The sequence below is a fragment of the Plecotus auritus genome (genome assembly GCF_963455305.1).
Source record: "Plecotus auritus genome assembly, chromosome: 8".
Lineage (NCBI taxonomy): Eukaryota > Metazoa > Chordata > Mammalia > Chiroptera > Vespertilionidae > Plecotus > Plecotus auritus.
In genome coordinates this window covers 141087105-141112190 of record NC_137782.1, presented here as the reverse complement: position 1 = coordinate 141112190, position 25086 = coordinate 141087105, and the positions used below count along the sequence as shown (strand labels likewise).

At 36.8% G+C, this 25086-nt stretch overlaps 1 long non-coding RNA gene across 1 annotated transcript in view; it reads left to right on the top strand.

Annotated features, from left to right (window-relative positions):
* The window catches only part of LOC308256118, a 451053-nt gene that overhangs the window by 219605 nt on the left and 206362 nt on the right, over positions 1 to 25086 (top strand). The gene's annotated exons all lie outside the window — the stretch shown is intronic.

The window sequence follows — 25086 nt, the reverse complement described above, 5'->3', positions numbered from 1 at the left end:
CTTTTGTGGAATTTTATGTAAAGAAATTCTGTCTAGGGGAGAAATTCATTCATTTATTGGGACCTAGAAACTATTTAAAAAGGCAAGATTTTTCAAAATGAAATTTGGCAAAATACACAATAGGACACTCAAGGTTTGTTTCACCGGGTATCTTTTCCTGATTAGGAGGTAGTAGAAGTTAAGCTAGTGGAAGAAGCAGCAGGATTAGAAGAATTCTCTAAATGATCTCTCTGGCCCACTACACAGCACTACCCACTGCTGACCAAAACTGATTTTTATTCTTTGCATTGCTTCCCTGGCTTTAGTAAAATATATCCAAGGGTGTAACCATTTGTGAGAAATTAACCGTGGTGCATGTATGCTCTCACACACACACACACTCACACACACACAAAGACACAAACACTCACATAAACACACACACACACACACACACACACGTGATTTTTTAAACTATGTAGTTTAAAAAGGAAATGGAAAGTGCTCGGGGATGGGGACCCTAGGAGACGAACAACTGAACCTCTGCCTATTTTTCCTCACCAGAAAGAGAGGAGAAATTCCACGTGCGTTTAGTCATCTTCCTGGTTTTTGACAGCAATCAGCCCCTGGTTCTGCAATCAGGAGCTTGTGCTTAGACTGCCTGCAGCAGCGAGTGCCTTCCCTCGGCTGGTTCTTTGGGAACACATGCACATACACACCAACAAATAAGCATGGGTCTGGGAAGGCACCGCCTCCTCAGAGAGTCATCTCAAGCAGTGTTTAAATTAAACAAACCCCAGAGTGTGGGGAATAAGGCTTTTATAGTAGTGTCTGGAGGTTATCTTCCCTGGGGAAATACGTGCCATTTCGTGCAATCTGGTGCACACGGGGAGGGGACACACATACATGTATACACCACCTAGTAGATAGATTTCACTTGACACCTAAATTATTTTTATGTCTTTGGGTTACCTGCCATTTTGTGTTCATGTCGAGAGAAGAAAAAAAGAGGCTGCTCTTTTGTGGAGGGTTGAGGTCATTAAGATACCAACAAAAGTGAGGAAAGGTTATTAGTGAGCAGGAATGAGGTCTGGTGGACCTCCTGGCGTGAGCAGCTCTCCCACACCTACTGGGGGAGCATGGCTGTGATCCGGAGAATGGTCCAGCTCAGGTCAGGGTTTGATTCTGCTCCCAGCCCGTTGACTGATGGCAGAAGCGGAGACGTCGCTGTGATGAGGTAATGTGAGTGGGTAAACCACAAGTAGCAGAGATTAGCTGATTTCTTGCTACATGTCCTGCTCGGCCAATAAATAATCTAAACATAAGGAGATGTTTTCCGGTTAAAGTTAATTGCTGTGCACCTAGTTGTGCACCTAGTTGACTCATGTCTCAATAATCAGACGTATTCTTAGATAATCAGCATACCTATCCACTCTAGAAAAGGCAGGCCAATCACAATAGGGATAGTGACTGACATGTTAATAGGAGGAGAGAGAGAGAGGGAGAGAGAGAGAGAGAGAGAGAGAGAGAGAGAGAGAGAGAGAGAGAGAGAGAGAGAAGAGAGGAGAGAGGGAGGGAGAGAGAGAGAGAATTTCTGCCTATCTTGGTTATGAAAATTGGGATATTTAGTTATTTTTCCCAAGCCTAAGGTTTTCTTTGTATCTTTAAGACTCTCACATTCCTTTATTAAACTCCCCCCCCCTCCCCTCCCGCCACCTCTCTCTTTCTCTCTCTCATGAATTACTAGTGGCTTGGGTAGAAGCCATGAGTGGAGTGAAATTCCCAGTGAATCCCACATTCTGGTTCCCTCTGTTTCTTTGACAAAAAATACTGGTACATTAGTTTTCCGGGGCTACTGTAACAAAATACCATAGACTGGATAGCTTACCTAGCAGAGGCTTACTTTCTTCCAGTTCCTGAGGCGGGATGTCTCAGATCAAGGTGTTAGCAGGGTTAGTTTCTTCTGAGGCCTCACTCCATGGCTTGCAGGAGAGAGGCCTGTCCTTGTGTCTTCACATGGTTGTCCTGCTGAGGGTAATGTGTCTTGGTGTCTCTTTGTGTCTAGATTTCCTCTTCTTATAAGGATATCAGTCATATTGGAGTAGGGCCCACCCTAAAGTATTTATATTAACTTAATCACTTTAAAGATCTCATCTCCAAATATTATTATATTCTGAGAGGGTTGGGACTTTAACATATGAATTTGGAGCACACGCTTCAGCCCATAGCAACTGGTCTTCCAAAATATTTGCTGGAATAATAATTAGTTCATTCATTTCTGCTACCTTTATTTAGAAATGTATTCCCCCAACTTTCATTCTCATCTGCATTTTCATTATACCTGATTAAAACTAATTTATTACAATTAATGTAGGTGGTTGTGTTTTGTTTTTAAGAAGCTAGGAAGTAGATCCTCACCAAAGGTTGAATCTGTCTACATCTTGATCTTAGACCTCCCAGCCTCCAGAACAGTAGGAAAAAAAATTCTGTTGATTAAGCCTCCCAGTTTATGATATTTTGTTATAGCAGCCTTAGCTGACTGAGACAGTGCTCAATAAATATTATTTATATCTAGTAATCATAATAACCACAGATACTTATAGAATGCTACACTGTGCACTGGTGCTGGACAAAATGTAATACCTTCCTGAATTTTCTCTGGTTATAGACTTATTTATTGCTTTTAGATTTAAAACCTCTAAAAGGAGCGGGTTCTTTTTTTAAAAAAATTAAGTGACTTTGATAGAGAATTGGACACACAGAATATGTACCAAACACAAGCAAGCTTTAATGTCACTTCCTATCCTCCAAAGACCCAAAGATCCGTGTTCCAAAAGTAGAGTAATGAGTTATAGCCATTAGAAATAATAAGAAAATAGTTTTAGACAGATCTAGATATAAATCAGAATAGCATAAAGTGAAAAAAAGTCAACTCACAGAACAGTATGTATAGTCCAATTTGGGTTATGTAAAATACATACAGAAATAAATTAAGAGTGAATACATAAAGGGTGGGAGACTCACCATGGTGATGTATATAGGAAGATCATGAGCTCACCTCCCCCCATGGACACACTGAGTCTACAGCTACATATGGGATAATTCCTCTTTAAAAAATTTAAGGACTGGCTGAGTGATGACCACATAGTCAACCAAGAAGGAGAAAACCTCACTGAAGTGGGTATAAATGGCTGGGATACAATCTTGCCATAAGCCCCACCCCTGACATGGTAAAACTGTAAAGACTAGAAAGACATCTATATTTAACAGTAATTAACTCTGTGAGGGACAGCTATTGAGGGGCTAGCAAAAGCATTCTTTTGCATTCTTACTTGCATTGTTATGTAGTGTGTTGATTTTTAGCCATAAGCATGTACTTCTTTTTCATTTAAATTTTTGTAAACTGACTCCCCTCCCCCCAAAGTTATTGAAAATATTATTGACTTGAGAAATTTTACATTCATAGATAAAAAGACATACTGGTACATGGGTAAAAAGATGGATCATGGACCATGGCTTTATGATAGGGTTTCTCTCTGATTTTTCACATTTTATTTGCTGACTATCCCATAGTGAGTACCATTGCTTCACCCAAATTGTATTGAATAAGAATCCCAGAGATTGAGATCCAGGGTTTAGCATTTTACGAAGCTCCTGAGATAAGTCTGATGGCTTGCTGGGTTTGAGAACAACTGGCAAAGGCTACACATCTCCAAAAGATTGAAAGGGAGCATGGACCTTAGAATTTGAATGTGCCTGGGAAAGTGACTTTACTTACATCTTCTTGAAGGTAAAACAAAATAACATAACTGTACCCTTTACATGTCATGAGTACTGAATCAGTACTCCCTCTTTGGCTCCTGGAGTCTCGATCTACTGTGGTGATGCTATCACTTTGGTGAGTTTTCCATACTTACTGAGTAACCTATACTTCACACTGCTATTTATGTTACCTGCATATGGTGGGTGCTCTAATTCTAAACTCAGCACTTCTGAGTATGTATTTAATTGTTTACAGAATAATCAGTGGGATGGTGTTAGCCATGGCTGGTTCTTTGCCTCTCCTTTCTTTTGCCTCTTCTTATTTTCTTTTTGTTTGGGATACGTCACCTTTTCAGGTTGTTGAGCTCTTGAAAAAGAGACAGGATTACATTTCATATCTAAGCGACTTCTTTTCCATGTATCTCTCATTGGAAAGGAGGGCCAGATGTGCGTGTTTTTAAAAGAACCTTGAATTAATCTACATAACTTTGAACAATCATGCCTGCCTGCCATCATGTCTTTCTGACATGCCGGTATGCACACCAAATGTTTGTCCACTTAACAATGAGACACTTATTTTTGCATTCCCAGATCTATTGATATTTGCTTACAATGCAGTTTCCTCTGTAAGAATGGTGGAATAGGACCCACTTCCCCCTTGTCTGCTCAGGAATTTTATACTGACCCATTTTGCTTTTTGCCCTGTGTGTATTTCTTATTTTGGAGGTCAAATTATGGGTGAACCGTTATATCCCCCTATGGCTACTAAAGCAGTACTCTTTGGAGAAAAGCATACAATATAAAGTTGTGGTTTGTCTGTATCTTGGGCTTCCTTTTTTCTTTACATTTCATATTTTGAAAGCTCAAGTATGCTAGAGTTCCTAACCTTTTGGTCACAACACATACCCCTGGCTAAGTTTGTCTTTCTACAAAATGACTTACAAGAATGAGAATTGTTATAAAGGGGAGAAAAGCACTTCAATAATTAGGATTCATCTACAACTAGAGCATTTTATTAATTACACATTGTAATCACATGGATAGTCACAAAACCAATCGTGCAAGTCTGTATTTAGAGATTTGTAGACAGAAGATTTAACGTAAACATAGAAATGTTAAGCCTACTCAACTGTAACCTGCAAAAAAGATAATAAGAAGGATTCTGTTCTCTGTATGATTTGTGAACAATGCTAAGTAAATATTCATCATTAATATATAATAACTATTGCTTTTGGCAGTTCACTTTTCATTTAATTTGATAATGTGTCCAGTAAATGAAGTGGTACAGGCTACAGTGTTTTACCAACACAATTGCATATTTTCAATCATTGTTAAATGAAGGCAGCTCAAGGCAAAGCTTTAACCCCCACTAGTTTTGTGTGTGATAAAAAGAGAAGGCGCTATCAATCTTTATTGTCTGTCTCGCTTACTGTAATTGCATTCAATAGTCCACTGATTCTGTTGTCTGTGCTAATGTCAGGAACAGAGGAGAGCCAGATGCTCAGACTTGATCATATGCATCCAGTGGCTACTTTGATAAGTTGGCAGCAAGTCGCTGGGTTTGATGATAAATTGTTAACGCTATAGATTATGAACAGCTGAACACTGCAAGTGTACATGGAGGAAACTTCTTACCTTGTTTTAAATCTGGCATCATGATGCTAGCTAAAGGGCATGTCATGTATTATTCAAATGCATCTTGCACTGGAAATGTGCCAATGACTCATTGTATCCCTATGAATAGTAAAAGCAACAACAACAACAAAAATCCACAGTGATTTGAACATGACATTAATGGTCCTGGGATTATGAAAAGCATTTTGAAACACTGTTTAATAGTTTTGATTATCTAATTCAACAAGAAGAAAGCTTCTGAGTTTTATTCACGTTTAATCCATATTAAATAGTGCTCTTCCTGGTCATTTCTGTTCTATTAGCTGATACTGAGGATGTTTTCTAAAAACAAACTGGTTTTTCATAGTTAAAACTCATGGCAGTTTGCTTGTGAAGGGACATAAATTGAGCTGGGGGGCAAGCGATGTGTTGAAATTTTTGCCAAGATTTCATTTCACATAGATTCTGCCTCCTGGGAGAAAGATCTGATGTAGGCCATTCATACGGAGTGTGCAACAGTCTGACTTCGGTTGAGCTCCTGTGACTGTTGTAAAAGTTCAGGCTGTGGTTCTTAAGCCACTGGAGACTGTTAAAGTTGTTGAAAAGGCTGAGATGACCATGAACTGTGTAAGTCTCATACTAGAGAATGCTGAGCTGTTGACCACATTTTAAATGGAAAAATTCTAAATGCAACCAGATGAATATATATACATATATATACATATGTAGAGGAATTGCTCTTGAAGTCTCTGATCATTATAGGGTTTAGTTTCCCTAAAATAACCACATATAAGAAGTACTGTTGGACTTAAGGATTGGGACAAAAAAGCCTCTTGCCTAACTGATATGTCCTTTTTTATTAGATAACTAGAGGCCTGGCACACGAAATTCGTGCATGGGGGGGTGTCCCCTCAGCCCAGCCTGCACCCTCTCCAATCCAGGACCCCTTGGGGGATATCCCACTGTCGGTTAAGCCTGATCCTGGGGATCAGGCCTAAAACGGCAGTCAGACATCCCTCTCACAATCCAGGACCGCTGGCTCCTAACCGCTCATCTGCCTGCCTGCCTGATCGCCCCTAACTGACCCCCCTGCCAGCCTGATCACCCCTAACTGCCTCTGCCTGCCAGCCTGATCACTCCAACTGCCCCCGCCCCCGGCCAGATCGGTCATCCCTCTCTTCCCCCCTCTCCTGGCCTAGTCGTTCCTCACTGCCCCCTTTGCCGGGCCTGGTCGCCCCTCACTGCCCCCGCTGCTGGCCTGGTCACCCCATGCAGCCTGCTGTTCAGTCATTACTGTGAGGGTTTCCTGACCAATTTGCATATTACCCTTTTATTAGTGTAGATGGAAATTTTGTAATCCACTGTGTGTTCCTTTTTGCTTGTACTGCTAGGAAACTAAAAAATTCAATCCTAATTAATTTTCTTAGATGCTTATCAGCTATGATTATTATTTTGTATTTCCCTTTCATTCTTGTTACTTTAGTTTGTTTTTCTTGTCTCTCTCTCTTTTTCTCTTGATATATATATATATATATATATATATATATATATATATGATAAGTGGATAGCAGAAGAAAATTAAGGGTTAAGGGTGGGGGCACCAACTTTACCATGAGGTTTTAAGAGTGGAGTCCCGAGGTATATCACTGTGTCACCAGAATAAGGACCAAAAAGTCTCTAGATATGACCACTGTGGGATTCTAGCTGATTTTGGGAAAGTCACTTAAACCTCTCTTAGGGTCAATTCCTTGTTAGGCACATTCTTGCACTCCATTATGGTCTGCATGGGGCTCTCACCCCTCCCAGGGATTATCCTGTTATTCACATTATAGGTCTCATGATTAACAGATTTCAGCTTCCAGTAAACCATCTCGCTCAGTTTCCAGGGTTCTGCCTACAGCTGGCTCCCACCGTCATCTGGTCTGACCTGTTACTCTGACTGACCCTTACAAGAGACATAAATATCCCACTCCCCCTACTCTGCCCCACGGATGCCGTTTTGGTCTCAGCCCTTCTGCTAGCAGATGTAATAGTAAATTTGTAATTCTTTACCCCTTTTGGCCTCATGCCTTCCTCCTTCGGTAACCCTAACATTCCTCATCTTAAAAGAAGTGACATTATAAAAGCATTTAATTTATAAGATTCTGGTGAGCATTACATTAATTAATATAAAATGTCTGTGTAAGAATATCCAAATTTATGGAGAACTTTTATGAGTTTGTTTGAACCAAAATGGATGACAAAGCCATAAAGCATGGTCTCAGATGCTCTAAAGAATTAAAGTTTTGCAGTTTCTTTTATGTGTTTGGAATTAAGGATGGAAGTTAAGGAAGATTACATGAAGATAGGAAAAAGCAAAGTGGAGATTGCATTACAGGATAGTTAACAAGATTATGTGCTCACTTAAGAGGGTAGTAATGCTTCTGAGGGGTCTGGAAAAGAGGGTTACCCTGGGTTTCAAAGGTATGTTAACCTAGATGCACAAGAACAATGGACAGGTCTTGCTTAAGGCAAAGAGAGACCTTTTACTAAAGAAATTATATTCCTGGGGCATGACTACTCACCAAGACCTGCCCAGTTAGGAATTTATGACCAGGTCACCCTGTGAGGAGCCTTTCTGAAAGATTTATTACAGTGCCCCTTTGTCCTTTACAATAGTAAGCATTTAATTAGTAGCTATGCTGATGATAATTTGCATGTGAACTCTAGATGGTAAAGACAGCACAGTATGAACCAAATGATAGAGTTACTTCTGATGGCATCTGAAATTGAGTTCAAATCTTAAAACTAATCTCATTCAAGATTTGGTGTGTACATTAAATACTGTTTTAAGCAAGTTAATATACTAGTATAAGAATTTTGGTTTGCTCATTTGATTATTTAAGAGATACACTCTCCATTTTCTAAAAGATGTTTAACTTTATAAAACTTTATTTTCATGTTCTTTGAGTTCGACTTTTCTGTAAGAGCGACTCATTTAAATGTATACAAGATTTGCAAGAACATGTTATTTGTCTAACGAAAGATATGGCCCCTTTCACTAATGATCCCTCCCTCCTGAATCTCTAGTACTATTGCTGATTTTGACCTGGTTACTCCTGGTTTCCTCTGTCCTCAGAGGCTGCCCCTTTCTAAGTTTCTCCACTCAATCCCTGTGTGTTAGAGTGCCCATGCCATCTATACACTGATGGCTGCCAAGTTCCCATCTCTCACGGTATTTCAGTCCACTGCCTATGAAAAAAGACATCTCACCTTGGGTACATAATAAGCATCTAAAAGCTAGCTTGATTTCCCCTTTGGGCCATGTCATTCCTATTTTGATGTTACCACCATCTAAAATGGTTCAAGCCAAAAACTTAGTCATTTTCTTGGTCCCTCCTCTCATTCTTCACCTACCAAAGCAATCCATTGGAGTCCTTCTGGGTCTATCTCTGACACATATTTGATTTGGTCTGCTTCTATCCATTTTTTTTTCTTTCCCCGCCTAGGCCACTGCACGTGCTGCTCCCACTTATCCCACCGCGATAACCTCCTGGTCTCTCTTCTTCCCCTTTGCTTCCCTTACAACCCATGCTCTGCAAAGGATTGTAAGGATTTTAAAAGCGCAAATGAAAGTATGGTGCTAACTTCTTCCTCAATCCCTCCAATGGCTTCCCATCATACTTAGGATAAAGGCCAAATTTTGTCCTTGAGGCCCTACTTTTTCAAAGTCATCTCTTCTGCACCCTCATTCCTGTTCTTTGGACACATCAGTGTTGCTCTTTCTCGGGGCCTTTGCAAAGATGTTTTATCTATTTGGAACACTCTTGCCTCGGAGTTTTACAGGACTGGCTGCTTTATGTCACTCACGTCTCAGCTCAAATGCCATCTCACAAAAGCTTTCCTGGCACCCATCTCCTGCTGTTGTTTGTATTTTATTTTCTTCAAAGCTTATCATTATCTTTCTCCTTTATTTATTACTTTCTTCTCTTTGTATTTGCCTATTTTCTGTATTCCACTGTGAACATGTGAGCTTCATGAGAACATAAACGTTTTCACCTTGTTTACCACTGAGCATTGTGCTCAGCATGTTGGTTGAGATGTAGACTCCGGGATCGATTCACCAGGTTTGGCTGCTGCCAGTCATCACTGCTCTGTGATTTCACACCAGTTGCTTCATTCTGTGTGGCTCAGTTTTCCCATGTGAAAATGGAGACTGTGTTAGCGTCTGCTCAGACTGTCTTTGTGGGGAATAGAGGATAGCATACATGTGAAATATTGATGACAGGTCTGGCTCTCAACAATTTTTATCTATTTTCCTCTTTACTTAGAATAATAGTTCCATGTAGTTGCTATTTAATAAATACGTGTTGAATAACATATGAAAAGCTATGTCATGATATCTTTATATTTTGTGGATAAGTATTTTTATATTATCCATTTTAATATTAACTTACGAAAAGATCTTAAAACAAACTTCTTACCTCATTAGAGTACCTAAAATATTTATATTTATCCCCAATGACCTATTGCTAACAATTACTTACATTTTTTAATTGGATATATTAAATCTTGACACATTAGTCAATAATATTTGGCACATTATCTCACTCATCATAAATGAGAAAATCCGTTGGCAATTTTTCTTAATAAAATGTTGAAGATTGATCACTATTTTCTCTTTATGTAAACATGACTTGTTGTTTGGGAAAAAAAATATAAAGTATGGCTGAGCAAAATGAAAAGAATCAAAATAATATGTAATTTCTGATTTTTTCTATATATTTGTACTTCCAGACTTCCCTATATACTGCCATTTGTATTTTGCTTGATATTAGCTGTCTGTGTTAGCCTGAAACAAAGGCTTCTGGAAGATGGTTTATTTGGGAAGTAATCCCAGGGAGATCACTTGTATTGCTATTGTTAACTGCATTGCTTTTTTGAAATTGATTTTTTTTTCAGGGTTTGCTGCATGTATATAGAACTACAATTGATTTTTAAAATTGTATCCTAAGACCTTGTTAAACTTAGTAGCTTTTTTGTAGAATTTTCTATGTATACAATTATATTGTCTGAAAAAAGACCATTTTACCTATTCCTTTTCAATTTTATGTCTTTTATTTCTTTCTCTTGTCTTATTGCACTATGTAGGACCTCCAGTAAAATGAAGTTGTGAGAGCAGAAACTCTTGCCTTTGTTACAATCTTGGAGGGAAAATGTTCAATATATACTAGTACATGATGTTTGTTATAGCTTTTAGGTGTTACTCTCTATCAGATTGAGGTAGTTCCCTTCACTTTCTAGTTTTCTGAGCATTTTTTGAAAAATTATGAATGCGCCGAAACCGGTTTGGCTCAGTGGATAGAGCGTCGGCCTGTGGACTGAAGGGTCCCGGGTTCGATTCCGGTCAAGGGCATGTACCTTGGTTGCGGGCACATCCCCAGTGTGAGGTGTGCAGGAGGCAGCTGATCGATGTTTCTCTCTCATCTATGTTTCTAGCTCTCTATCCCTCTCCCTTCCTCTCTGTAAAATATCAATAAAATATATTTTAAAAAAAATCATGAATGGATATTACATTTTGTCATTCCCTCCCACCTCCCTCCACACACACACACACACACACACACACACACACACACAGAGACACACACACACATATCTATTGGGAAGATCATATGGGTTTTCTCTTTTAGTCTGTTAATATGATTAATTTCATAGATTATTTTCAAATGTGAAACTGGCCTTCCATACATTAATTATGATGTATTATCATAACCTCTTGATTATGATGTAACACCTTTTGTATATAGTATTGGATTCAGTTTGCTAATATTTTGTAAAGGATTTTGTGTTTATTCATGAGACGCTCAATCAGTACTCATTTTCTTTTGTTTTTATTTTCCTGATAACCTTACCAGGTTTTGATATCAGAGCTATGTTGGCTCATAAAGTGAGTGGGAGATGAGTTTTCCACCCCAGTATTGATAACGAGTTTGTGTAAAATAGTTTTAATTTCTTTTTAAAATATTTGATAAAATTCACCAGTGAAATCAGCTGGGTTTGGAGTTTTCTTTATGGGGAAGATTTCATAAAAATTATTTAATTCCTATGGGGCTAAGCAGATTTTCTATTTCTTTTGTGTCACTTTTAGAAAATTGTGTTTTATAAGAAATGTATCCATTTATTCTAAATTCTTGAATTTCAGCATCAATTTGTACAAAATATTTTATTTTCTGTAGTGTTGTCTTCACTTTCATTTGTAATATTGTTATTTTGTGTTCTATTTTTAAAAAATCCGTTTTAATCCAAATTTATCAGTTTATTAATGTTTGAAAATCAATTTTGGGTCTGTCACTTTTTTCTATTGCTTGTTTTCTATTTCATTGATTGCTGACTTTCTCTTTTATTATTCTTTTCTACTTGGGTTTAATTTAATTTTCTTTTATTTTTGTCTTAAAACAGAATTTCAGATCACTGATTTTATACTTTTTCGTCCATTTCTAGTATAAATGTAATACCTGTAGCCCACAACTATTGTTTTATCAGGTTATCGTTAGTTTAGTTTAAATATTCTCTAATTTCTCTGAATGATTTTTTCTTTCATCCACAGGCCAAATTAGTGTATTACTTAATTTTCAAATAATGGGGATTTTTTAAGCTACCTTATTGTTATGACAATGGTTTTAATTCCATTGTCATAAAAAATAACATGCTCTGTAAGATTTCAATACTTTTAAACTTATTTTGATTTATTTATGGTCCACTGGATACATAAAAAGTGTTATTCTGCAGTTGTTGGGTGTACTGGTCTTTAATGCCCACTAAGTCAACTGTGGAAGTATTCCATATTCTTACTGAATTTTGTCTATGTGTTAAATCAGTTATTGAGATAAGAGTGTCAAAATCTACAACCAAGACCTTGCATATTTCTCTCTTTATTTCTGTCAGTGTTCGTTTTAAATATTTTGATGCTCTGTTCTTAGGTATACAATAATTTGTCATGTCATGACCTCCTGGTAATCTGCTAAAAGTCCACATTTTATAAAAAACAAATATGGAACTACTGGAAAAACTGAAGTAACAGTAGTCTTTGATTATGTAAATATTTGGATTTACTGCATTATGCTTTCTATACCCAAAAATGTGAGCATTACCAAAATTCATTGGGGATTGTGAACTCTCTACTTTCATTCTAGAGCTTAATAAAATTATATTTTGTAACTGCCACGTGTTATAGCTGAAATTCTAATAGTAACATCTATAAGCACAGATAGAAAGTGTCTGCATTTTATAAGATTTTATTCTAGAGCCAGAAGGCAAAATAATGGAGTACCTTTATGTAAAGTCAGCCTTGATCTAAGCATCTGGATTTACTTAGTGATTAGTTTATGGTACTGAAGTATAATTAGAAGGCTAATTTTCTAATCATGTCTCTCAACTGTTGATATAATCATAGAAACATAAGCTTTCCACTTTGGAAAGGTCTTAAAGGCTAACTCCTTTTTAGAAAATTAAATCCCTTCTACAGTATTCCTGCCAAGTACTCTTCAAGTCTGGAATTCAGCTCTTGTTCTATAGCTATGTAACCCAGTGAGGTAAGGTCTCCGGTCTCTTGGAGACCAAATGCATCTCCTGGGGTAATAAATAATCTTCTCCCCACCTTTGATAGGTTCCTTTGTCTTGCTCTCTCTGGGTCTTCACAATCCTGAATCTACGTCGCTGTCCCATGCAGCTCAGGACAATTGATACCCAACACAGCTTCATTGGTTTAAACACACAAAAAAAATCAATCAGCTGTAAGCTTTTTATGAGTTGCATGTGTGTGTATATGTGTTGTGAGGAGAACAGAAGTGACAGAGGGGAAGGTGTCACATCATGCAAACTTAGGGTCTTTTGACAATTTCTTTTCTACTCACTAATACCCAATTCATTCACTTGAGGTAGAGGCAGGTTCCATTAAGAAAACTTCCTTTCACATTCAATGTCATCCCTGTCTCTAGTTCTGTTCTAAATTTATCAATGAGAATTACTTTTAACAAAGATTGTGCTCATTTTGAAAGAAATTCTGGTGAATTTTTTCTCTCTCATCACAGATAATAATTATTTTTAAAATATATTTAATGTCTACCTATATATACTGAACAACAAAACCCATTTGAAATAAATGGCCTGCTAATTTGAATGTCTTATGAATTTGTGATAAGAATTAGTGATGCATTGAAATTATAAATATGCTGAATGCGAACTGTTGTCCAGGATAGGGACATTTTGCACAGGTATAGTCGTAGCAAGGATACCAGCTTGATAAAAGAAAATAACTTCCTTGCAGGCTAGATACTGATAAACCATTGTGCAGTAAAAACTCTTCTATTATATTCACATAAGTAGAGAATCAGCAGTTAAAAACATATTACCAGATATCTGTCCTTTATTATCTTCCTTAATGGCTATATTAGACTAAGCTGTAATTAGCACATTTACCTTGTAAATGGAAAACCTTAAAAACACTTTCTAACATTAAATGAGGAACTACTGAGGAACTACTATATGTCAAACATGTGCTGCCCAACATGGATGTTTCATGTGATTTAAAATGTTCTTAGGGAGTCTGGTTGGTATGGCTCAGTGGTTGAGCATCGACTCAGGAACCAAGAGGTTGCTGGTTTGATTCCCAGTTAGGCACATGCCCAGGTTATAGGCTTGATCCCCAGTGGGGTGTGCAGGAAGCAGCCGATTGATGATGTTTCTCATTGATGTTTCTCTCTATCCCTCTCCCTTCCTCTCTTTCTAAAAATCAATAAAAACGTGTTTGTTTTTTTTTAAAGTTCTTAGGGAACAGATCAGTTTCCATGGGCATATTTTCCTCTAAAAAGTATTTTAACACAGAAAGAACAGACTAATATCTTACCTAAAGTTTAAATTGAACTCATTTCTGAATTACTATAAATACATTATTAAATCTACTAGTACATTGATTATTTTTATTGAGGATTGGAAAGAATTATTCATATTTTTTCTTTAAAACAAAGAAGTCCTTTACTTTTGTTTCATGGCTTGACAATGCCTTTCTCTCATTGTTTCTTCATCCATCCTTCCCCTCGGTTTTTGAATGCTGTTGATAAAAATATCTTTAGATCTTACTTAAAGAATAGAATGTACCAGTTAAAAGCAATGATAACTCAGAGCAAACTCTACCTGGTTTTACATGTGACTCAGTGTCTGTGAGAAATGTGTGGCTATTTTGCTGCTGTGCCTCCACAGGTTTTTCTTAGTTCTTTTTATCTCAAATATATCGTCTGGAGCCATGTTTTCTCCTAATGCTGGAAAGAAAAATAAAGAGAGAGAGAAAAATCTAGGGTTACTGCCATGCCTGTGATAATTAGGTTTCGATAGTGCAATGGGTGAGATATTAAGAAAATGTGAATTGATAAGGAAGCTATACATTAAAAAGAGAAAAGAAATACTGGACAGGGTGGTCTTTTGGGTGCTGCAAAAATGACTGATTTCTCTTCGGTTCTATTTATTCTTGTATGACTGTTCGTGGCAGCCGTGGTAGACGGGGTGCTAGAGAATTTTTACACTATTAGGATGTTTTCCTTAGCAACTTTCCCCAATATTTTCCACAGAGATAGGGACCTTTATAAACACTGCATGTGTTCACATATGTATTCTTGTTCATTTTTTTGATTTAAAACAATCCTATCACAAAATACTTGTCTACTCTTCTAAATCATCATGAATGTATTTATAGCCATGGGAATTATTTAATATTGTTTGATAATATCTTGCTTTGTTTATACTGAAAAAATCATTAACTAAGAAGCAGAGAAAACAAAAAAAGTGGTTTGTTAAATTCATATTACCTACTGTTCTTTCTTTTTCCCTGTATTTTCTTCAAATTAATCAATTAAAATGCACAGATGTTCAATTAAAACTATAAAAATTTTCCATGGCTACAGCTGTTTTGAAACTACATTGTTGAAAATTTAACATATCTAGTAATGATTCCCTCTCAGGAGAAATTAAATTAATGACTCTTTGCTAGATTATTTTCCATTTGATAAATTAAACAAAATTAGAGAAAAAAACCCTAGTCTTACAATGCCTGCTACATTTATTAATTAGCATGATAGACTAGCAGATATTAATATGAAAAGGCAACAAAATGGAAAATGTTCCTTATTTTTCAAGTGAAATACCTTCAGGACTGCAGTTTATCTTATCAGCAAATGGTTATATGGTATAAATTATTGAAATCTCACCTGTAAATAGCAGATAAGTGACAAATTTTGTCATCCCACATCATAGTGATGGTAGATATGTGATTATGCAGGGCTAATATAACATTTCCCTTCACATTTTTGTGTACCCCCTGCATGATAAACAGTGACCCTTAAATAATAAGTAGAGAAACAGTACCTTTTTTCTCAGCTATGTTGCTTTATCTTAAAAAGAATTTGGTATTTCCCCCCCTCGTTTCCAATTTGTTATTTAATTTTCAAAGATATGCTTACTAATTTTATTTTATTCTTATACCAAAGAACTAGTACATGCTCATTGTATTAGTCCGGTGGTCGGCAAACTGTGGCTCGCGAGCCACATGCGGCTCTTTGGCCCCTTGAGTGTGGCTCTTCCACAAAATACCACGTGCGGGCGCGCATGTACAGTGCGATTGAAACTTCGTGGCCCATGCGCAGAAGTCGGTTTTCAGTCTGGGTGAGACTATTTTGAAGAAGTGGCGTTAGGAGAAGTTTAAGTTTAAAAAATTTGGCTCTCAAAAGGAATTTCAATTGTTGTACTGTTGATATTTGGCTCTGTTGACTAATGAGTTTGCCGACCACTGTATTAGTCAATGTTCTCCAGAGTAACAAGGGATTGGTTCCCAAACAGCCATACTCCAAGCCCTTCCCACCACACCCCATTACCAAAATTCAAGATGCTCAAGTTCCTTATATAAAATTTTCATATAACCTGCACATATCTTCCCATATACTTTAAGTAATCTCTGGTTTACTTACAATATCTAACACAATGTAAATAGTTATTATACTGTGTTGTTTAGGGAATAATGACAAGAAAAAATAGCATGTGTACTGTAATGTTCAGGACAGAGCCAGCCATCATAAGCCAAAATCCATAATACACAAGAGCAACAATGTAACATTTCTTGTTTGGGGGAATATTTTTGATAGGTGGTTATTTGAATCCATGGGTGTGGAACTTATACCTTTACATATACTTATACCAATACTACAAGAAATAGAAATTTGTTTTAAGAATTGTCTCACATGTGGCTGGTGATCCTGAAACATGTAGGATGGGCTGGCAGGCTGGAAACTCAAGCAAGGGTTTCTGTGTTACAATCTTGAGGCAGAATTCTTTCTTTGGTGGGAAACCTCAGCTTTGCTCTTAACATCTTCAATTGATTGGATGAGGCCCACCACATTATGGAAGGTCATGTGCTTTGCATGAAGTCTACTGATTACAAATGTTAATCATAACTAAAAACTTGCTTCATAGTACATCTAGATTGGTGTTTGACCAAACAGCTAGGCACTGTAGCCTAGCTAATTTGACATAAACTTAACCATCACACTCATTAAGAAAATTTTAGAAAACAAAAATAAACTGAAAATGGATATGTAAAAAGCACTTGTAATCAAGCATCCGCAAATTATCTCTGCTATCATTTCGATGTGTGTCCCCAGAGTTTTCCTCTTCTTTTTATGTCTTTTCTTCTTCCAAAGTTGCGAATACAGTGTTTATTTTATCTCATAACTCATTATTCTCTGTATAGTATAAACACCTCACTTCATAAAACGATTTCTTCTGTAGCTCATATTTAATTGTTGCAATATAATCAATTGAAAAAAATGTTGGACTGTTAGGTTTTCAGTTTTTGAAGGACATTATTTCTTTTCACACTTATTCTTTGAATATATTATTACTATGCATGCATTCGCTAGTTAAAAATATGTACATTTTAATACTTTTGCATGCATCGCTAACTTGTCTCCCAGAAATTTTATACCAGTTTACATTCATGATGGCATTATTCCAGAGACCTCTGCCTTTCCCCATTTCAGTATTAGGTGTTAGAGTAGAAAATATTCCTATCTGAAATATATAAAAAAAAGACCTGTTGTTGCATTTTCAATTTCCTTGCTTTGTAGTATTGAGTTTAAGTTTATTGATATTTGTAGTTCTTTGTGAATTGTCGACTTTGTCCAATTTCCATTAAGATGTTTGTATTTTTTTTACTATAAAAAATGCATGCAACATATATAACCACTTTGGTTATCATATATTTTGCAAATGTTTTCTCTAATTTATTTGCCTTTCCATTTTGTTTATAACATTTTTGATAAACCGAAGTTTTTATTTTTGAGTAAACAAATCCAACAATATTTTATACTAGAGGCCCAAAGCACGAAATTCATGCAAAGGGCTCGGCCCCCCGCTGCTGCGGTGGCCACCTCTGCCTTGGCCCCCCGCCGCCACGGCTTCATCCAGAAGGTCGTCTGGAAGGACGTCCAGTCTAATTAGCATATTATGCTTTTATTATTATAGACTAGAGGCCCAGTACATGAAATTCGTGCACTTGGGAGGGTCCCTCAGCCCGGCCTGCACCCACTCACAGTCCGGGACCCCTCGGGGGTTGTCCGACTAATGGCCCACAGGGAGCGGGCCTAAGCCGGCAGTTGAACATCCTTGGTGCTGCCGCGGAGGCGGGAGAGGCTCCTGCCACCGCCGCTGCGCTCGCCAGCCATGAGCCTGGCTTCTGGCTGAGTGGCACTCCCCCTATGGGAGCACACTGACCACCAGGGGGCAGCTCCTGTGTTGAGCATCTGCCCCTGGTGGTCAGTGCACATCATAGCAACTGGTTGTTCTGCTGTCAGGCTGAAACTGGCTCTCCGACATCCCCCGAGGGGTCCCGGATTGCGAGAGGGTGCAGGCCAGGCTGAGGGACCCACTGGTGCATGATTGGGGCCAGGGAGGGATGCGGGAGGTTGGCCAGCCAGGGAGGGACCGTGAGAGGGCTTCAGGCATGTCCAGCCCATCTTGCTCAGTCCTGCTCGCTGGACCCCAGCAGCAAGCAAACCTACCAGTCGGAGTGTCTGACCTCTGGTGGTCAGGGCATGTCATAGCGAGTAGTTGAATGGCTTAAGCATATCATTAGCATATTACGCTTTGATTGGTTGAATGGCCAACTGGTCGACCGGACACTTAACATATTAGGCTTTTATTATATAGGATTATGCCATGCTTTTGGTTGCCCACATTACAGTTTTTCTGCCCTTGGGTTATATTTTTATAGTTATTTGTTATATTTTTATAGGTCTTCTGTTATATTTTTATAGTTATTTGTCTCTTTTCTTTCTTTTTTTATAGCTTTGCAATTAAATTTGATGTGTGGCATGAGGCAGGGATTATTTTTCAGTGTACAATTTTGTTTAAATATGACTTTTCTATACCCTTCTAAACATGGGGGAGATGGCATGCAAAAGTCTGAAAAGACTAGAAAGGGACAATTCATGCATTTCATATCTGGTAGACTCAATATAGATCAGAGTGGTTCTACAGCATTATTTGGTTTTCTCTCAAAAAGCAGAGTTAAATGTAACAGCAGTGCCTGAGGCTTTCATATGTGTGAATGTATATGTACAATGGCCTGCAAGGAAGCATGCCTGTGGGATGACAATCCTGTTTCTGGGAACCATTTCCAGTGAGGCACTATGATCTTATTATCCACCTTTATATAGACAGAGATTTTTCTTCATGGACAATGCTTGCATCTTTAGTCAATGATCCCTCAAAAAGTACTGGTCTACAGTGCTTTAACTGCAAAGGTCTTTCTGTGCCAGGGCAGAATATGTCCATGTACTAGAGGCTGCCAATGACCAAATCTTATAACCAGTTAATAATTTGAGGCAGAAAGTTTATGACATCACTCCCTTGCATAGTGCTTTATATGGTCTTAGTGTAATTGTCGCTGTATTTTTTTGTGTTTCCATAGGAAATGTTTCCCATTTATTCTTTACAAAATTCTAAGTTGTTGGGTAACCTGGCTACAAGACACAGTAGTGCCTGATATAAATCTTACTCTAGAGATTCTCCTTGTTTCCCTCTTAAAAGCTTTCTTCACTCTCATCTTCAAATGTTCATTACTAGATGTGGAACAGGAGGAAATAGTGATATGAAATTTCAAGTGTCCATATTAGGAATCATTATTACCAGAAGCAAAGTTAGTATTATTTCAATATGTCTCATATATTCACCAACTAATTTTAGATTAGTAACCTTTTTGAGATTTTTTCCAGGGTGATCTTAGAATTTATTTCTAATGTAGCATAATTTCTTATTTATATTCGTAGGTTTTAGAAAATTTTATTTTAGAAACATTATACTCTTATTCTGCTTGTTTTTTCCTTTTTGTTTTTATTGCTAACACTATTACAGTTGTCCCCATTCTCCTCCCTTTTGACCCCCTCCATCTACCCACACCCACCTTCCCTCTGGCCATCACCACACTGTTGTCTCTGTCCATGGGTTATGCATATATATTTTTGGCTAATCCCTTCACCTTCTTTTATCCAGTCAATATTAGTAGTTTTTTATTGTGTATTTCACTATTTTAGACTTGAAGTTTCTAGGAGATGGGGCTTAGGACTTCACATTTTGTCAAACTTTCCAAATGGTTTATATAGCCATTGAAAGTTTAAGCACTAGACTAATGTTTCTGGGTTTAGAGTTAGTATATATGGGGAAGTTTGTCATGAAAGATATGTAAATTTGCCTAGCACAATGACAAATAAAAAGTACACATTTCATAAATATGAATTACTTATTTAATCTGGGTATTAAAATTATTAGTAAATTGATATGTATTTGGTACGTTTACATTTATGGCGACTCCTAAGGAAGTTGTCATGTAAATACATGTATTTTACAGTATGTGTTTTGTACTGCTAATCTCTATGAGCTTAACATTTAGAAGACAATGTTTATTGACTTTTTAGTGTGAACAGCTCATCATTCTGTTAAAGATTCAATATTCTGAATATTCCAGGAACATCAATATCCACAGTGCTACCTGCATTAGCTAATGGAGTTGCCACATATTTGCACAGCTGTTAAATTATTGTCTTAAATTTTTAAAAAAACAGTTCAGGTGTATGAAATTATTCAAATTATATTAATATTCAGAGGTTTATACCAGAAAAAGAAGATGCCACCTTGTGGTACAAAAAAAAAAAAAAGTTTATTTAGCATGTGTTTAATATACAGTTCATGAATCCTTCAAATAATATATGGTTGCCAAACCTATTTGAACAAACAGAAAAAGCAGCTAAAATGCTCATGCTCATAACCAAGTGTTTTAACTCAATAACTATGTCACAAACGGAAAGATCATGTTGGGAAAATTATATGAAAGTGTATTATTTTATGAAAGCGGGGTTCTATCCAGCAGTATATAACAGCAACAGAAAAATTCAGATGGAGCATTTCAATGACATATTTAATATGATAAACTTGGAACATATATTTTAAAATTAAGTTTTTGCTGCCCTTGCCAGTTTGGCTCAGTGGATAGAGCATCAGCCTGCGCACTGCAGCGTCCTGGGTTCAATTCTGGTCAAGGGCATGTACCTTGGTTGCAGGCTCGATCCCCAGTAGGGGGCATGCAGAAGGCAGATGATTGATGTTTCTCTCTCATCCATGTTTCTAACTCTCTATCCCTCTCCCTTTCTCTCTTAAAAATCAGTAAAATTTATTTTTTTTTTAAATTAAGTTTTTGCTGAATTTTTAAGAACAATTTCTATATTTTCTTCATTTAGATAAAATGTAAACTTTTACTATGATTCAGTTTTAATGAGCTTACATGTAATGTTTTAACTGAATAATGTGTATTGAAATGATGTTTTGTTAAAAAGACAAATATTTTTTAAATGAATTATGAACTATGGCATTTACCTGGATGATGATTCATTTTATCAAATTATTTTAGACTTTCTGAGGATGGGTCAATCTTGGAAACCATGTAGTCTGATATTCCCTGTTTTATTAGATGTGTAAACTGAGGCATAGAGATGTTGTCTGACTTGTCCAGGATTCCCCACATCCTCAGGGGTTGACTTTCTTTGTCTTTTGCTCTTTCTACCTCCTCATTTTGCATTTGAATTGGTCTCTTGTATTGGATGCTTTGTTTCTCATAAAAAAGGATAGGAAAGAATACATTTCTCCCCTCTGAACCTTTCATTAAATGTTTATTCTGTTGCATTTCTCCATAAGCATTTTTATATTGCTGTTTTCTCCTCTTATTAGAATACTTAATATAGTTCCAAATAGTGCATAATTGAAAACAGTTTATCATATCCATTTTTATTTATTAGTATAATAGTATTCCTGCGATCTGGTGGCAAGAAAGTACCGCACTATTTTATTGTAATTTATCCCATTTTAAATGTTCATTTGGGTCTATGAAATGGCACAATACTTTTTAGAAATACACTTTCAGAGTAGGTACTGGGAAAAACTCAAACATCAGAATTGCTTTAGGAAATTTTGCAGAAACAATATTGTAGGAAATTCTAAATTCCAACAGATAAATCATCCAATCATTTAAAGATTTTAAATGTGAGCACATGTGAACATTCAATCAAGATATTTTCTCCATAGACATTTGTCCATGACAAATTGCAAAGAAAGATACCAGCAATTTTTGTTATTGAAATTTTAGAGGAGCAAGGAGCACTATGTGGGTGGATTTACCAGCAAAAGCATCACAGAATTATATTTAAATGTACTTTTGAGGAATAAAAAGAACTCAGATAATTAGGTGGAAGTGGTGGTGGTGGGGAGGGGTGGGCATTCTAGATGGCAATGGTATGTCCAAGGCTATTTCTCAGGGACACATGATTAGAAATTTGCTTAGAGATGGGGGCCTTACATAGGGTAGGACTGTTGAGGACATTAAATGAACTAAGAATATTTAGCTCTTTTTTTATATGTAAGAAAAATGGGTAACATTTTTTAAAATATATTTTTATTGATTTCAGAGAGGAATGGAGGGGGAGAGAGAGAGAAACATCAATGATGAGAGAGAATCATTGATCGGCTGCCTCCTGCATGTCCTCTCTAGGGATTAAGTCCTCAACCCAGGCTGTGTGTGCCCTGGCCAGGAATCAAACTGTGACCTCCTGGTTCATGGTTCAAAACTCAACCACTGAACCATGCTGGCCAGGCTCTTGACCATTTTAAAGTATAGGAAATGTAACACTAAATATATACATCACTTTTTTTTCAATTCCTTACATGGCTTTAATGCTTGGACAGTAATAATCTATCATGAAATAAGTTAAATATTTATATAGATTTTTCCTAGATCATTATTCTTTTTCTTTGTTTATTAATTATTAATGCTTTTATGTTTTCTTTTTATTTTACTGTTAAATCCTCTTTTCCATTATTATCACTACTTATGTAAGTCTTGGATACTTGTATCTTTTTTCTTGATTGCATTTCTTGAATGTATATTCTAATAATTTTTACAAAAACTAGCTCTTATAGTTATGTATTAATGCTAGTATATTTTTGGCTTTTTAAACATTTTTACTTGTTTCCACTTTTATCTCTTATATTTTTCTGATTTTCTTAATTTTTTGTTATTGATAGCATTTAGGATATGGATTTGCCTCCAGTTTTCAGCTTTTTAAGTAACATGTAAGTTATATATGTGGTACTTTTTGAAAGTATTAATATTATGTAAAATTTCATACATATACAATATAAAGAGAACAGTTATATCAACCCCATGTACCTGTTACCAAGCTTCAACAATTATCAACATTTTATTATTCTTGTTTCACTTATGTGCCCCCAATTATTTTTTTTTCTGAACTATGTTAAAGCAAATCTTAGACATTATGTTAAAGCAGTAACATTAACTTATATTTTAGGATATTTATGTGTGTAGGTATTTATGTGTGTGTACATACATGTGCATGTGTGTGAATATGTATATATATATAGACACACTCATACACTTTCTCTCACACATGTTTTCAAGTGATTGGTGAATCTTTTAGGTTTGATCAAAATATTTTCTGTTGCAGAATATGTAGTCAGATTATTTGGTCTGTATTTTTTCTATTTCTGATAATTTATTTGCCTTCTGCCCATGGGTTGGTACCTTATCAGTTTTTTTTTAATATAGCATAGATTCTTAAAGGTAGATAAACTGTTTTTAGAGTGGGCAGTTCAATACACATCTTAATATTAGCCATACTAATCAAATTCTCCATGTTACCATTATTTTAATTCTAATAGTCCAATTCTCTACTTTCTCAAATTCATGATCTATCCAAGATGTATTAAATCTTTCATGGCAATTTTGTTTCTATTCATTTTTCACTTTATATTTGCCTGTCAGTGTTATCTTAATATATTTTAACTAGAGGCCCGATGCACAAAGATTCATGCAAGAATGGGCCTTCCTTCCCCTGGCTGCTGGCACTGCCTTTGCACCAGCCCAGAGCTGCCTTTCCACCTTCCCATGCTGCCCAGAGGCCCAGAGTGGCAGGGTGGTGCAGAACGCCTGCGTTGTCGCCATGGCAATGACGCAAGCGTCCCACCCCCGGCCGCTGGTGCCTGCATATGCAAATTAACCTTCCATCTTTGTTGGGTTAATTTGCATACTCCTGATTGGCTGGTGGGCATCGCGAAGGTACGGTCAATTTGCATCTTTCTCTTTTATTAGTGTAGATGTTGTATTATTTGACACATGAAGTTTTATAGCTGCTACATTTTCATTATCATAACTCTTACAAATATAAACAGCTTTTCTTATCCCATTATATGCTTTCTACCTTAAAGCCTAAATTGTCTGAAGATAACATTGCACCTCTACTTTCATTTACTTTGTACTTGCTTGAGAATTCTCTATTCACACTATTTTTAACATTTACATGCACTTTTAAATTGGAGATGTCATAGTAACAGCATATAAAATGTATCTTTGACTCAACCTGATAGTTTTCTAACTATTTCCAATTTTTTCAAAAGTGATATATTTGGTCTTATCTCTTTTTTTATGGTTATGTCCCTTTTTATATTTTCTTCGATTTTTGGATTTCTATCATTTTTGTTACCTTTGTTTTGGTTGCTGTTGTTTTAATGGACTATACTTTCATCTGCTCTAATGGTTAGGAAAGTAGACATTTTGGTACTTACTTTACTCATTTTTCAAAATATTCAACTTCTATTTCTCTAAATATTAAAGTCAAGAAAGAAACAGTATATTTTGTTTATTTACAAGGAATGCTTTAGTATTTCCTTCCCCACCCCCAGCCCCTTTTGACTGTTCATATAAAAAGGGATGTTGGACTTAGATTGATATTATTAAATATACTAGAGGCCCAGTGTATGGATTCATGCACCGGTGGGATCCCTTGGCCTGGCCTGTGGGGATTGAGCTGAAACTGGCAGTCTGACATCCCCCAAGGGGTCCCAGATTGTGAGAGGGCACAAGCCAGGCTGAGGGACCCCACCGGTGCACGGATCTGTGTACCAGGCCTCTAGTACGCATATAAGATCTTTGATTAATCTCTTCCTGCCCTCCCCGCTTCCCTCTGAGATTCATCAGTCTGTTCCATGTTTCCATGTCTGTGGTTTCTGCTCCTGCATTGAGCATCTGCCTCCCGGTGGTCCGTGCACATCATAGCTACTGGTGAGATGGTCAAACAGTCAGCC